Genomic DNA, 12,232 nt, shown 5'->3' with positions numbered 1-12,232 from the left:
TTTTTTCTTTCCTAAGCAAAACAACTACAATTCCTTCAGCCTGTCTTCAAACTATGACTTGTAGGCTTGGAGTGATTTGGTGTGCTGTGGGCTTTTTGGTTTATTGTTTTTTGACCTCTTCCAGACCCTCTCCCATGCACCTATGCATTTCTTCTGGTTTTCAGGTATAGACAATGTATTTAGCAGTGTCAAAAGAAGTAGTGCAGAAAATGCTTCTTTACAGACCTATCATTTAACCCATCACTTGCCATTTAACCCATCATTTAGCCAACCCTCTAGCCAGGATGCTTTATGTACTATATTTTAGCATATTTCTTGGTCCTCTAACATGTAGGATTACCTACAGGATTACCACGTCCATCTTCTGCTGTTCTCCCAGTGGATTGTAACAGCCGCTCAGTGCTCTCCTGTTTGCATACAGCTATGGGGCAGCACTTCTGCCCATTTGTGCCTGTTGTCTGACTTTGAGAGCGTCAGGTTTCTCCTAGTGTTGAGATCTGGTGCAGTGAAAACAGCAGGGTTTTGCAGGCAGAGGATTACTGTGCTATAAATGCAGTGTGAAGAACACTATCACCAATGCTTTCTCTCTACTGATCTTAGGTCCATGGCTGGCTCGCGTTGATTGATGGGGCTGGCACAGCCATGTAGCAGCAGCTCCGAATACAGACCCACCCTGGGAGCTGTTACTGCACAGTGACTGCAGCAAGAGCAAATGCAGATTTGTGGGTCACACTAAGGGAAAATTAAGAAGAGATTTACATGCTTGCTTCTTTTCCTCCTTTTTGACTCACTCCTAGGTGTTCAGAAAATAGAGATTGTCATCCCTGCCCATTTTATTCTTTCCTTTCCAACCACTTTGGTTCCGTTTGTTACACGTGAGTAGAGTGATTTTAGATTGATTACTGTTGTATTCATACTATCCCTGAGGTCTGTGTAGCAGCACTGCCAGCCGCGGGATGACTTCTGCCCAAGATGGAGTGATTTGTATTGTTTGTAATTGTTTATTTCAGAAGAAATCCCTAAAAACTTGCTCTGCTGAGACCAGTGTTTTCAAACGATGAAGCAATATGTAGTCCCTGCAGAGCAGCTGGTGATGATAAGTGTAAATTATTTTGGTAACTACGAGAAGAAAGCTGCTTTTCCTCTTTGCTCCTTGTTTTCTTCATATACAGAGGGCTGGGCTGGGCTGACTTAAGGTGTCTGTAAGCTACTGACTGCTAAGCTCCTTTTGCAATAGAAAGTTAATTAAACGGTGCAATGGGATGTCCACCTGTGTGATCGGGTGTAGGCACGAGCTGTAGGACATGGTTAGGTGTTCCATAGGCCCCACTGGTTGTGTTGGGCAGCAATCTCATTACTTTTCCAACCACAGGTGCTGGTTGAGGTGCCTTATGGTTTCCTTCCTGACCTCCAGCTTCCTATGCAAAAGGCCACGGATCTCCTATACATCCTCTCCCATATCTCTTTATGGATTTCTCAGCTATCCTGGGCCTCTCTAATGGCTCTGGATATCTGGACTCAGGCCCCCAAACCAAGCCGTAAACCTTCCCTGCATACATTGGGTGGTCACTGGAATCACGAAGGCTGGATGCCACTGGCAGCAGCTTAAACACAAAGCATGGATGACAAATTAGAAGTACCACTAGGTGAGATATTTGTCATCTTTGTCAGTCTGGAAATAAGCTCCAGGCTGATTTCTTCGGGCTACTTCATTTCTCACTTCTTGCAGTGACTGCACTCAGCAGCAGCTGAAGTGCAACGGTGAGCAGATTTGGGATGTTGGACAGCTCAGCCATCCAGCGAGCAGATAAGAGCTCACCGCCAACACTAAGAACCAGCACTCTTCTTTTTAACTGTAGGCAACTCTTAGTTTTTTTTTTTTATTATTATTAACAGCAACCTCCATGTATGTTTGTTTTATGCTTTCCATCCTTCTGGAGTAGAAAAGAAAAGTCAGCTGAATTTACTGCAAACCTATATGGAACTACCTTCTGTGGGAGAAAAATTAGGAGGAAGTTTATCACTCCAGTGTGAGTCATTGACATGTTATCTGGTTTTGATAGCTGAACCTATGGGTGAACTTTTTCGTATCAGAAGTGATACAAGTGTTGTTGATGTTTTACTGCTGGTACATCTCTGATAGTGTTGCTAAGCACTGGTGACCTTGATGAAGATGGTATGATACAATGAGAAACAGATGAGGAGGAAATTGGTCTGGGTTCGGTACAGGCAAGCAGAGTCCAAAAGCAGAGTATCCATTGAGGAGTTAATTGGGTTTCTGTTGCAGCTGCCATGCAGCCACATCCAAGCTACCTACAGGTGTTGAGGAAGTAAAACTCCAGAGCAAGTCTTCCAAGAGAAAATTACTACTTCCCTGATTATATGTATGTACAGATGAGGCACAGAAAGGTGAAAATCTGCATGTTCACCAAGAGGATTTGTGTTGGCTCCTGGTAAATCGAAGGGAAGTTCATGGATCTAGAGGTGACCTTCTGGGGGCATGAAATTGCATCCTTGGCTGTCACTGCCAGCCTCATCGTGTCATACACAACTCATACACAGAACAGGGCCCGTCTGTCTTGTTAGTTGGGTTGGAAGGCTGTTTCAGAGCGACAGCTCTGTGGTTTGACATCTTAATCTAATTTCCAAATGATACTTATTTGTGTGCAGCTAATACGTCCTTGTTCTCATGCCCTGCTAGCATTCCTTCCTTCAGTCAACACTTTTGGGCCAGTTTAGGCTCAGGCTTTCTGAGGTGGTTTTGGGCTAACTAAGCAAATCCATTCTGCACATGTTCTTTGCAGGAAGGTGCCACTTCTCACAGCTGCATCCTGTGTCCCGTTGGTTCTGCTTCTGTGGGCAGACTAAACAAGAAGCAAGAAAGGGTTCTTTTAATAACTTCCTTAGGATTCCTACCATCATTTAAGCAAACACATCATTCTGTTTGAAACAAAATGTCCCCACGTAAACACAGAATAGAGTCAGTCAGAAATCCATCAATTTCTTTGTTCCTTTCACTGCTTTTCACTTATCCTGACATCTGTTTTCCTTTCAGAAACAATATTTTTTTCCCTAACATCTTCATAGTGGTTCCTCATCTGCCTGCAGAGGGCCTAACACTCTCAGCAATGTGGTTTGAATTTTGGGTGGTGCTGTGCAGAACCAGGGGTTGGACTCAGTGTTCCTCGTGGGTCCCTTCGAGCTAAGGACACTCTGTCATTCTGTGACTCTAATTTCCACCATCCTGTTGTGTGCTCACTGGTCCTGAGCTTTGACTTCCTCAAGTCCAAAGGGCTTCTATCTGGATCCCTAACTGAAATTTAGATACAGTTATTCCCTTATCTGTATGATTGCACTCAGGTTGATCTTAGCTCTGCACACAGACACTTACAGCTATATCCCTGTAGCTTAGGGATTGCTTGGGAAGAAAACAGAAGTGGATCCTACCTGTGAATATCTGCATATTTAATCTCTGTCCACCTACATTGATGCCATTCTGGGATTTTTTAAAAAAAGGATTTGGTTCCAAAACCTGGCCACCTGGGGAGCACTGATCTGTGGCCCACAGAATGGATCAGTTCTACTCCGTAAATACGGATCCTTATCTGTAGCTCTGATACTTTGGTTGCCCCTCCCTGCATGAAGGTCTTTGTTGGGCAGAAATGGCACGTGGCTGGTCACTGCCTCACCATGCTGCCAGCTCCTCTTTAAACAAGAATAGCAGGTGAAATCATTTAAACTTAAAAAGATTTTGTTTTCCTTCTTAATTTTAACATCTGTTAGCAGGAACCTTTCCAGATAAGCTCTGGAGAAAATAGTTTGAGAACCTTCGCTGCAATTGTGAGAAGTGTTGAACTACACCAGTGTGGACAGGATATTACTTCAGGTACTTTGACATGTACACTGTGTGTGCGGCTTGGAGATTGCTTCGATTTGGGGATTCGTCCTTAAAAATTATGGAAGTGTGTTCTTAATGATTCTATCAGATAGAAAATTGCTTGAATGCCAATCTGAGCCTCTTACTGTCCCTGTTGTTTCCATGTTGAGACAGAAGATGAAGACGTATTGAGGGACGTGGTTTGGCCCCACCAATATTGGGAAATATTGGTGATAGGCGGATGGTTGGACTGGATGATCTTGGACTCTTACCAGGGTCCGCGTGATGGGACGAGGGCGATGGGTTTGGACTGAAGGAGGGCAGATTTCGGTCGATGTGAGGAAGGAGCTGCTTGCGGTGAGGCGGTGAGGCGCTGCACAGGGTGCCCAGAGGTGGTGCTGCCCCGTCCTGCACACAGCCAAGGCCAGGGGACGGGGCTCTGAGCACTGAGGAGCTGCGGTGTCCCTGTGCACTGCAGGCCGGCGCCGATGGCCTTCGCGGGTCCCTTCCTGCTCAAACCGTTCTGTGCCTTATGGTTGAAGCAGCATAACCCCACCAATAAAAGCCTGAAGTCACTTCAATGTCCTATTTCTGGAAAAAAGCACTAAGCTAATCCATTACAGCCTGTGCTGAGGAGGCACTCGCCTTTCTCCTGCGTGGCCGCATGGATTGCTAGCAGTCAGCAAGCAGCAGTTCCTGGTTACGCTGTGCATAGCTACAAAATGACACAACAAAGAGCACCTCAGCTGAAAAGAAACAACAAAAAAACCACACCAAGACAGTTTCATTTGTGTGCCACGCTGCAGGGCTGCATACCTCACTGGGCTGAATGAGGCACGCCAGATTCTCGCTGTTTGCACCAAGCGTGGGGAGGGTGCGTCTCTGCTGGATCAGCCTCCTGTAACACAGGTGCCTGGCCTGCAACTCCCTGCAAAAGTTCAGGGCAGCAAATTCACAGCCATTGGGCTCCTCCCTGAGAGATTGCAGAGAATGACGTTTGGACCAAGAGGAGTTCCTTGGAGGTTGGCCTCTGGGCACGGCAGCTGATAACAGCTAAAAATAGGCGGATATAAAAGCAGAGGCAGCACCGCGCTGCTGTGGGCAGGGAGGAGACGCTGCTCCTGAGCACCAAGGAGTTCTTTCTGCTGCTTAATTCCCCTTAACAATTAATTTGTCAAAGAAGGACACCAGGGGAATCATGTCCAAGGGCAGGTTGTCCTGCAGGTGGCCGTTGGCATGCCTTTGGAAGCATGCCTGAACGATGCCCGTGTGATTTGTGTGCGAGGACGTACATATATGCATCAAGAGCATAGTCTGGCTGTGGGATTCTGAGTGCTCTGAGAAACAAACATCCTTATGGGGCTCTCATACAGCGTCCAGGACTCTGCTCTTAGCCCTGCTGCTGGCTCTGGAGCAGTGTGCCTGCACTTCCCTTTCTGGCTTTGGCTGCCTTCTGTTCCAAGGCACTGGGACAGGAACATTGGCCTCAGCACTGAATGCATTGCGAGGTAAACCTGTGAGTGCCTGAAGCACCTTGCAAAAAGAAGGAAAACCCTCCTAACTTCTGGCAGAAGTTGCATGGAACTGAAAGCAGAGTTCATCAGGGAGAGCATTAGTGAGCCCTAAAAATAGGTGGCAGTATCAGCCCTATCAATAACCACTCCCTCACGCATTCATTTCGGTTGCTGTGAGTCCTCCTCTTTGATTTGGAGCAGCTTTGTACTATGGAATTTGGATGGGTGGGTTCCTGTTTAGTGTAATTATAGGCTTTGTTTTATTTTTTTGGCAGATGACCTGGCTGACTTGACCTCAGCTCTGATGTGATACACTTAATTGTCTGAAAAGGTCACTTATAACCACTTGGCCACTTTCCCTTTCATAAGAACATTCAATTACCATTTAATTTATTTTTTAATTGAGCGATACTCATAGCAAACAGGATAATTGCAGAGGATGCTGGTTTGGTAATTGCATAGATTAAAGATTTTCTGTGGTGGTCAGGAGAGCCAGCAGGAGCAGTGCTGGTGGGAGCTCCCATCCCATCCCTCTTTGCAGCACACCTGGCTTCAGCTCCTGAACTCTTTGCCTTTCTAAGCACAATGGGGCTGTGTTAATGTGAATCCGAGAGAGAACCTGAGAGCCTCTTACTGATGCCATCCTCTCCATGGACCTTGGGCTTTCTCACATCGTGAACACCCTGATGTATATTTTGTCTGGCATCAAGCTCTCACTTGCAGCTTGGCCAAGGATGGATTGAAATTGCTAACCATAAGTAAAGGGCTCCATATCCCATTAAGACTTTTCTAACTAATGTAGATCTCTCAGGAGCCATTGTCCCTGAAGGTGTTCAGTAAAAGGGTAGATGTGGCACTTAGGGAAGTGGTTAGTGGACACAGTGGGATGGGTTGGGGTGGGACTTGGTGATCTTTGAGGGCTTTTCCAATCTTGTGTTCCTATGATTCTATGATAACTGTCACTGAGGCCACAGCAGTGAGGGCAGCTCTGGGCTTTGGCCATTCAGTCACCCTATGGGGTTGCTTCCAGTTATCGCAGCAGTGACCAGGGACCCTCAAAGGGTGGTGAGGCACTGGAACAAGTTGCCCAAGGAGGCTATGGATGCTTCATCCCTGCAGGCATTCAAGGCCAGGCTGGATGTGGCTCTGGGCAGCCTGGGCTGCTCGTTGGCGACCTGCACACAGCAGGGATGTGGCCTCAGAAGCCCTCAGAACCTGTGCATGGTGGCAGTTATCACCAGGGAATGTGAACAACCTGTAAGCACAGCTGCAGAAGAGGGGTCCATGTCTGTGCCCAGCTGACCGCACTGCTTCCATTTATGTCATCTTAAGCGAAAATGAAAATGAGATCTAACCAAGCCAACGTCAGGTGCTTCAAGACATTGAACCCTTGCACTGAAGGAAACAAAAGCCAAACCACCCTTCTTTTAATAACAGCTCCAGGTAAGTGAGCTTGGTCACTGGCAAACTTGATGGAAACTTTAGCCCAGAAGTACCAAAAGGTGAAATGAAAAATGAATGAGGGCAATTTCCCGAGGAGGATAGGAGGGCTGTAGACTGTGCTGCAAGGCTCAAGGTCAGTGTATGGCTCTGCCTCTGCTTACATTTGCTGCTACAGGGCTGTGAATCTGCCCATACTGTTCACTGGGGTCTAAGGTTGGCTTTAGCACGAACCCCTCTCTTCAGCCTGATGGTGTGCACTGGGAGCACATTGGGTTTGGCTGGCACAGCTGAATGCCTCTAACAGTTGTTTCCAACCACGGGAGCTGCTCTGAGTCATGGACAATCTCGAAGCAAGGTGCAGAGGCTTCGCCTTGCAGAAATAATGTGCATCAACACAGAAGGCAATTTCTGCTCTCAGCCAAATTGTTCACTAACATCAGAGCGAGGCACAAACGTCTCCAAAGGAATCAGCAGCAATTGTGCCATCTTTGGGCCTTGTTTACTGGGAGGAGTGGAAACCCAGCCTGAGATCTGTGTGTACGTGGCATTTTGAACCTTTTCTCTGCACGAATAATGCATTAATTGGGATTGGAGCAGGGCTGTGTGCCAATCTTTCGCTTTGGGGGATTTCATCCTGGCTGCATAGATCTGCTTCACATTATGGTTAATTTAGATGTAATTTCTGACAAGAAGCACACCAAGAAGTGAGCAGGAATAACCTAAATGCTTGTTTACCATATACACACTTGAACACTTGGAAATGAAGGAGGAGATATGTGCTGTTTGCTCCGCTGCAGCTACAAGTAAAATCACACAGTTTTCATTCAACGACATCAGTGAGTCAACAGCAGTGGGTACATGGCTTAGCTGGTGCTGTTTCTCTCCACAGCACGTAATATTACAGAGGATTCATTCTGAAAAACAGGGGCCAAGGATGTCTCCATTCCTTTCATCTGCTCTGTTACACAGAGCCCACAGTTGTGGGCAATCTGTGATGCTCTCCACTGCATCCCCCGCAGTGCCACTTGCAGAGGTCTCCCAGTCCCATTCAGAAGAATCTCTTGGTTTGAATTGAAACAGTGGTTTGGGGGCTGATAGAAAATGCAGAGACCTCTGTGCCCTCAAAGCCTTTTTACTGAAAGCAGCGTTAGGAGATGGTTTTGTACATTTTAAGAGCTCCTTCCTTGCGAGTGGTTCGCTGTGGCTGCCTGAATGCGAGTGCTGAGATAATTATCCATAATGAAATCCCTCCTCACACTGAACAGCAGTGGGTTTTTCTCTCGAAGCTGTTAACATTTATTAACGTTGCAGCGAGGTTTGATACTGAATCCATGTGAAAATGTAATTATATAGAAAAATCACGTGGTACTGCTGGCCTAGAACTTGCTCTGCAAAGCAAAGTGGTGAAGCATCTGCCCTTTCTGGTGAGCAGTGCAATTCATCCAGCAGCCATTGGAGCTGCACTCATGCATCTTCATCGTCAGTAAAAGGAGAGCTGCTGCAGCCTGTGGCTACAAAGGGTTTATAGTGCCTGGGGGGTGGATGCACAGTCAGAGATCTAAAAATTGGCATTAAAGAGGGCTGCCAAGTTTTTCTGGCCCAGATTTTGCCATCACATCCAATTCTTGGGACACTCAGGCTGCACAGCTGTTGTATCGCTGCCTTCTGCTCCATGTTGGATATCAGGAGCAATCTGTTCTCAGAAGGAGCAGTGGCACAGCTGCACAGGGATGGGGGAACCAGCCCCATAGGGGTCCCAGGACCTTAGAGATGTGGCATTGGGGGATGTGGGCAGTGAGGTGAGCTGGGGTTGGGCTTGGGGATCTTGGAGGTCCCTTCCAACCAGAATGCCTCCATGATTCTATGTCCTTGAGCATGGCACGACGTAGAAGAGGGAACAAAATCACCGCTACTCCTCATTCTCCCAAACCAACAAATGTTGAGGCGTTGTGCATCCCTGGGGCTGAGGGAAATGTCTTCTCAGCCAGCTCTGGCTTGAGGTTAAGAAGTGCCTCATACATCCCTGCATGTCTTGTACAGTAGGGGGAACACAGACTGACTCCAAATATCTGAGACAAATCCTTCTGGATGTCTCTGAAGGTCAAGCAAGAGCTTGACAGGGAGATATAATTCAAAAGAAAATCAAAATTATTCAATTAATCCCTTTTAGTTTTGGCTTCCATTTGTTAAACGAGTGCTGCGTCAAAGATAGCCACACAGAATGAACGCAGTTGCAAATGACCATAATTCAGAACTGATCCACCCATACCTCTCGGTGAGAGCTCCACGATAGAGTTACACGGGATGCTTGGCCTCTGCATCACCCCCTGGGGACAAATCTTTGCTGGAAGTGAGGCTAGATCAGGGCAGTGAAAGCTGATAGTGAGTCGGGGCACCTACAATAGAGGTCTTACGTGGGGAGGTGACGGCTCCTTTTCTGAAGCTGACCTCATTTATTCATGCCGTGATGTGCTCATATTTATATTGCTCATAAGCCTCAAAACTATAATGACCTGGCCTATGGAGAGTTCAGAATTCAGTACATCACGTTCTTGTGGGTAACTCAAAGCCTGCACTGCCTCTGACTTGCAAGAAAGCGATAGGCCAAGCGGAGCGGCTCATTCTTCGCAGTAAAATGAGAGTGTACGAATTATTTATCAGTGTCTTAGCTCAATTTGATGGAGGAAAGAGCTGATTTCGTAACACAGAACGGAGCTGTGCAGACAGTGATAACCATTCTAGTCAAAAAGGTTGCACCCAGATGTAAGTGGTAAGTCCATCTTAGATGACAGCAAAACAGAAAATGCGTGAATAGATTCCCAAGGTGTTACACATGTATATATTTCCTCTTACTCTGCCTCATGCCGTGTTTACATTAGATCAAGAATTCAGAATCTTTGTCAAGAACACAGCATTTGTACAAAGAAGGGCTCCAGCTTTTTGAGGTGAGCCAGGTTGTTCTTGGATGTCACCTTACTGGATGTCCCCATCCCTGCACACAGACACACAGACACACACAGACACACACACACACACAGATTGGCTTGGGTTGGAAGGGACCTCAAGGATCACGAAGCTCCAACCCCCCTGTGCCATGCAGGGCCACCAACCTCCACATTTCACAGCAGCCCAGGCTGCCCAGGGCCCCATCCAACCTGGCCTTGAACACCTCCAGGGATGGAGCATTCTTTGCTCAGCAAAGCTCTTTCTCGTGCAGACCTCAGGATGGCACTTAGGGGTACACTGGTACATTAGGATGCAGTGACTGTGCGTACAGCATTGGCTGATGTTTAGAGCTGCAATCCATAATGATAGTGCAGTGATTCTTCTTGCTGCATGTAAGTGTGCTCAGCCCATGTCCTGGGAAGTTTGCCTAGGGCATAAGAATAATGACACCATAAATGTTTGGTAATTAATGTACCTAGTCCAAGAATTACATGTAAGCATCTGAAATCAAAGGGCTAATAACACTTAATTCTCTTACAGTTAACCTTCCAGTTATTTGAATGAGAGCTAATTAGATCTACAAACCATAAATGCACTTCTACGCTAATTACCCTGTTGACTGTGTAGTAATTACAGTTGCAGCAGCATAACGAGACCACCTGGTTAACCATTTGTGTGCCGCAGGGACACACAGCTGGAATCCCCATTGCCTTCATCTGCAGTGCTGCAGAGGTGTTGGGTGGCACCGGGGCTCACAGGGCAGTGAGGGGTGAGCATGGAGCTCACAGCTGGGGGAACTTTGAGCAACCACAGCCTGCTGGTCATGGCAGAACGTTCCTGAAAGCTTTCTAGGTGTCAGGCAAGGAAGGTGAACCTGCTGCGTACTGTATTCCATAGGTGTTGGTTTCCTGTGCTGCATTTGTTCCAAAGCAGAGCAGGGACAGGGTGAGGAGCGGTGACCCAAGGGACACTGTGAGGGTGTGACAGCAGTGAGCAGGAGGTGCCACTCAGCCCTGCCGTGCCCTTCTGCTTGTGTCACCTCACAGTGTCACCTCCCGCTCTGGGTGTCTGTGTCATCTGTGTCACCACAGTGCCCTCTGAATCACATCAGCACGTGGGCAGCGTGTCAGTCAGAAGCTGAAACCTTAAAGAAGCATAGAATCATAGAATCCTAGACTGGCCTGGGTTGCAAAGGCCCACAGCGCTCATCCAGTCCCAACCCCCTGCTGTGTGCAGGTCACCAACCAGCAGCCCAGGCTGCCCAGAGCCACATCCAGCCTGGCCTTGGATGCCTGCAGGGATGGGGCATCCACAAAAGAAGTTTCCCCCGCTTGTGCCACCACCCTGCTGTCCCCACACGGTGCCCGAGGGCCGAACCACGGCATGGGGCACCCTCGTGCTGTTCCCCCCCAGCTCTTTGTTTCCCTGCATAGCCCCATTCCCACTCCCCACTCAGCTCACCCAGGGGCAGCAGCACCGGGCGGTTATCAGCCGGGCTTTGCATGTCTCTGTACCTCTACTGATGCGGCTTGCTGCACGCACAGAGCGCTGCCCCTCTGCACCGGGACAATCAGCAATAACAACAATAGCAATACCGAGGTTTTGAACGGCGAAAGGGCAAAACACCCATCAGAAAAAGAAGGGACAAAACCCCACCCCAGCGCCCCGCACACCACGTTCCCGTCGCGCTGCGGGCGAGGCGCGGAGCCGGGCCGGAGGTACCACGGCCTGTCTCCTCCCCGAGCCCAAACCCCACCCTCCGCTTCACGCTGGGACTATTTCGGGCTGCGAGCCGCTCTCTGACAGATGCGCTCCCGCGGCCGCACTTGTTGCGCTCAGCGGCCGCCGCCCCGCAGCCCCGCGGCAGCGCTCCGCTCCGCTCCTCCGTCGCTCACCTGCCGGCTCTCCCGCTGCGTTGCTTTCGAGTTCCGCTCCCCGCAGAAGATGTTTTAGAAGGGAAACCCTCCCGGAGCGCGGCTGTCCCCATCCCCGTCCCCGTCGGGAGTTCGGCCCCGCGGTGAGAGATGTCAGAGCCCTCCGCTGCCAACGGGGACGGGAAGGAGCCCGACATCGAGCTCTTCGTCAAGGTGAGCTGCGGCCGGGCGGCGGGGCTCCTACGGCCCATCCAACTTCCATTCCCGACCTCTTATCTGCCTCAGACACGCGTCGCTTTCTTCTTCGTGGCGTTCCAATTAGGTCACGTTGCCGAGGGAGAGGCAGAGCTCCTTGATTTTGTTGTCGTTTCTCTCCTCGGGAGCGTGCCCTGTTATTCTTAGCCCGGCGGGGTTCTCGCGGCCAGCCTGACGTGCTGCTCCATTTATGGGAACAGAACATGGAGTAGAGCGACCCAGTGAGGGCTGCGGGGCACCCCGGGCTCCCAGCACAGAGGGCTGAGCTCAGCGGGCACTGCTGTCCTCAGTGCCTGCAGCACTTATTTCCTCCCTCTGGAGAG

At 48.9% G+C, this 12,232-nt stretch overlaps 1 long non-coding RNA gene across 1 annotated transcript; it reads left to right on the top strand.

The window, feature by feature from the left end:
• Nucleotides 1-11,071: 11,071 nt before the first annotated feature.
• LOC109366343 lies at nucleotides 11,072-12,232 on the top strand. Its single transcript, XR_002112642.2, has 2 exons — nucleotides 11,072-11,867; nucleotides 11,977-12,232. It is a non-coding gene; the product is annotated as an uncharacterized LOC109366343 (long non-coding RNA).

This window comes from Meleagris gallopavo, chromosome 2 (genome assembly GCF_000146605.3).
Source record: "Meleagris gallopavo isolate NT-WF06-2002-E0010 breed Aviagen turkey brand Nicholas breeding stock chromosome 2, Turkey_5.1, whole genome shotgun sequence".
NCBI lineage: Eukaryota > Metazoa > Chordata > Aves > Galliformes > Phasianidae > Meleagris > Meleagris gallopavo.
This window is presented reverse-complemented; position numbering and strand designations above follow the sequence as displayed.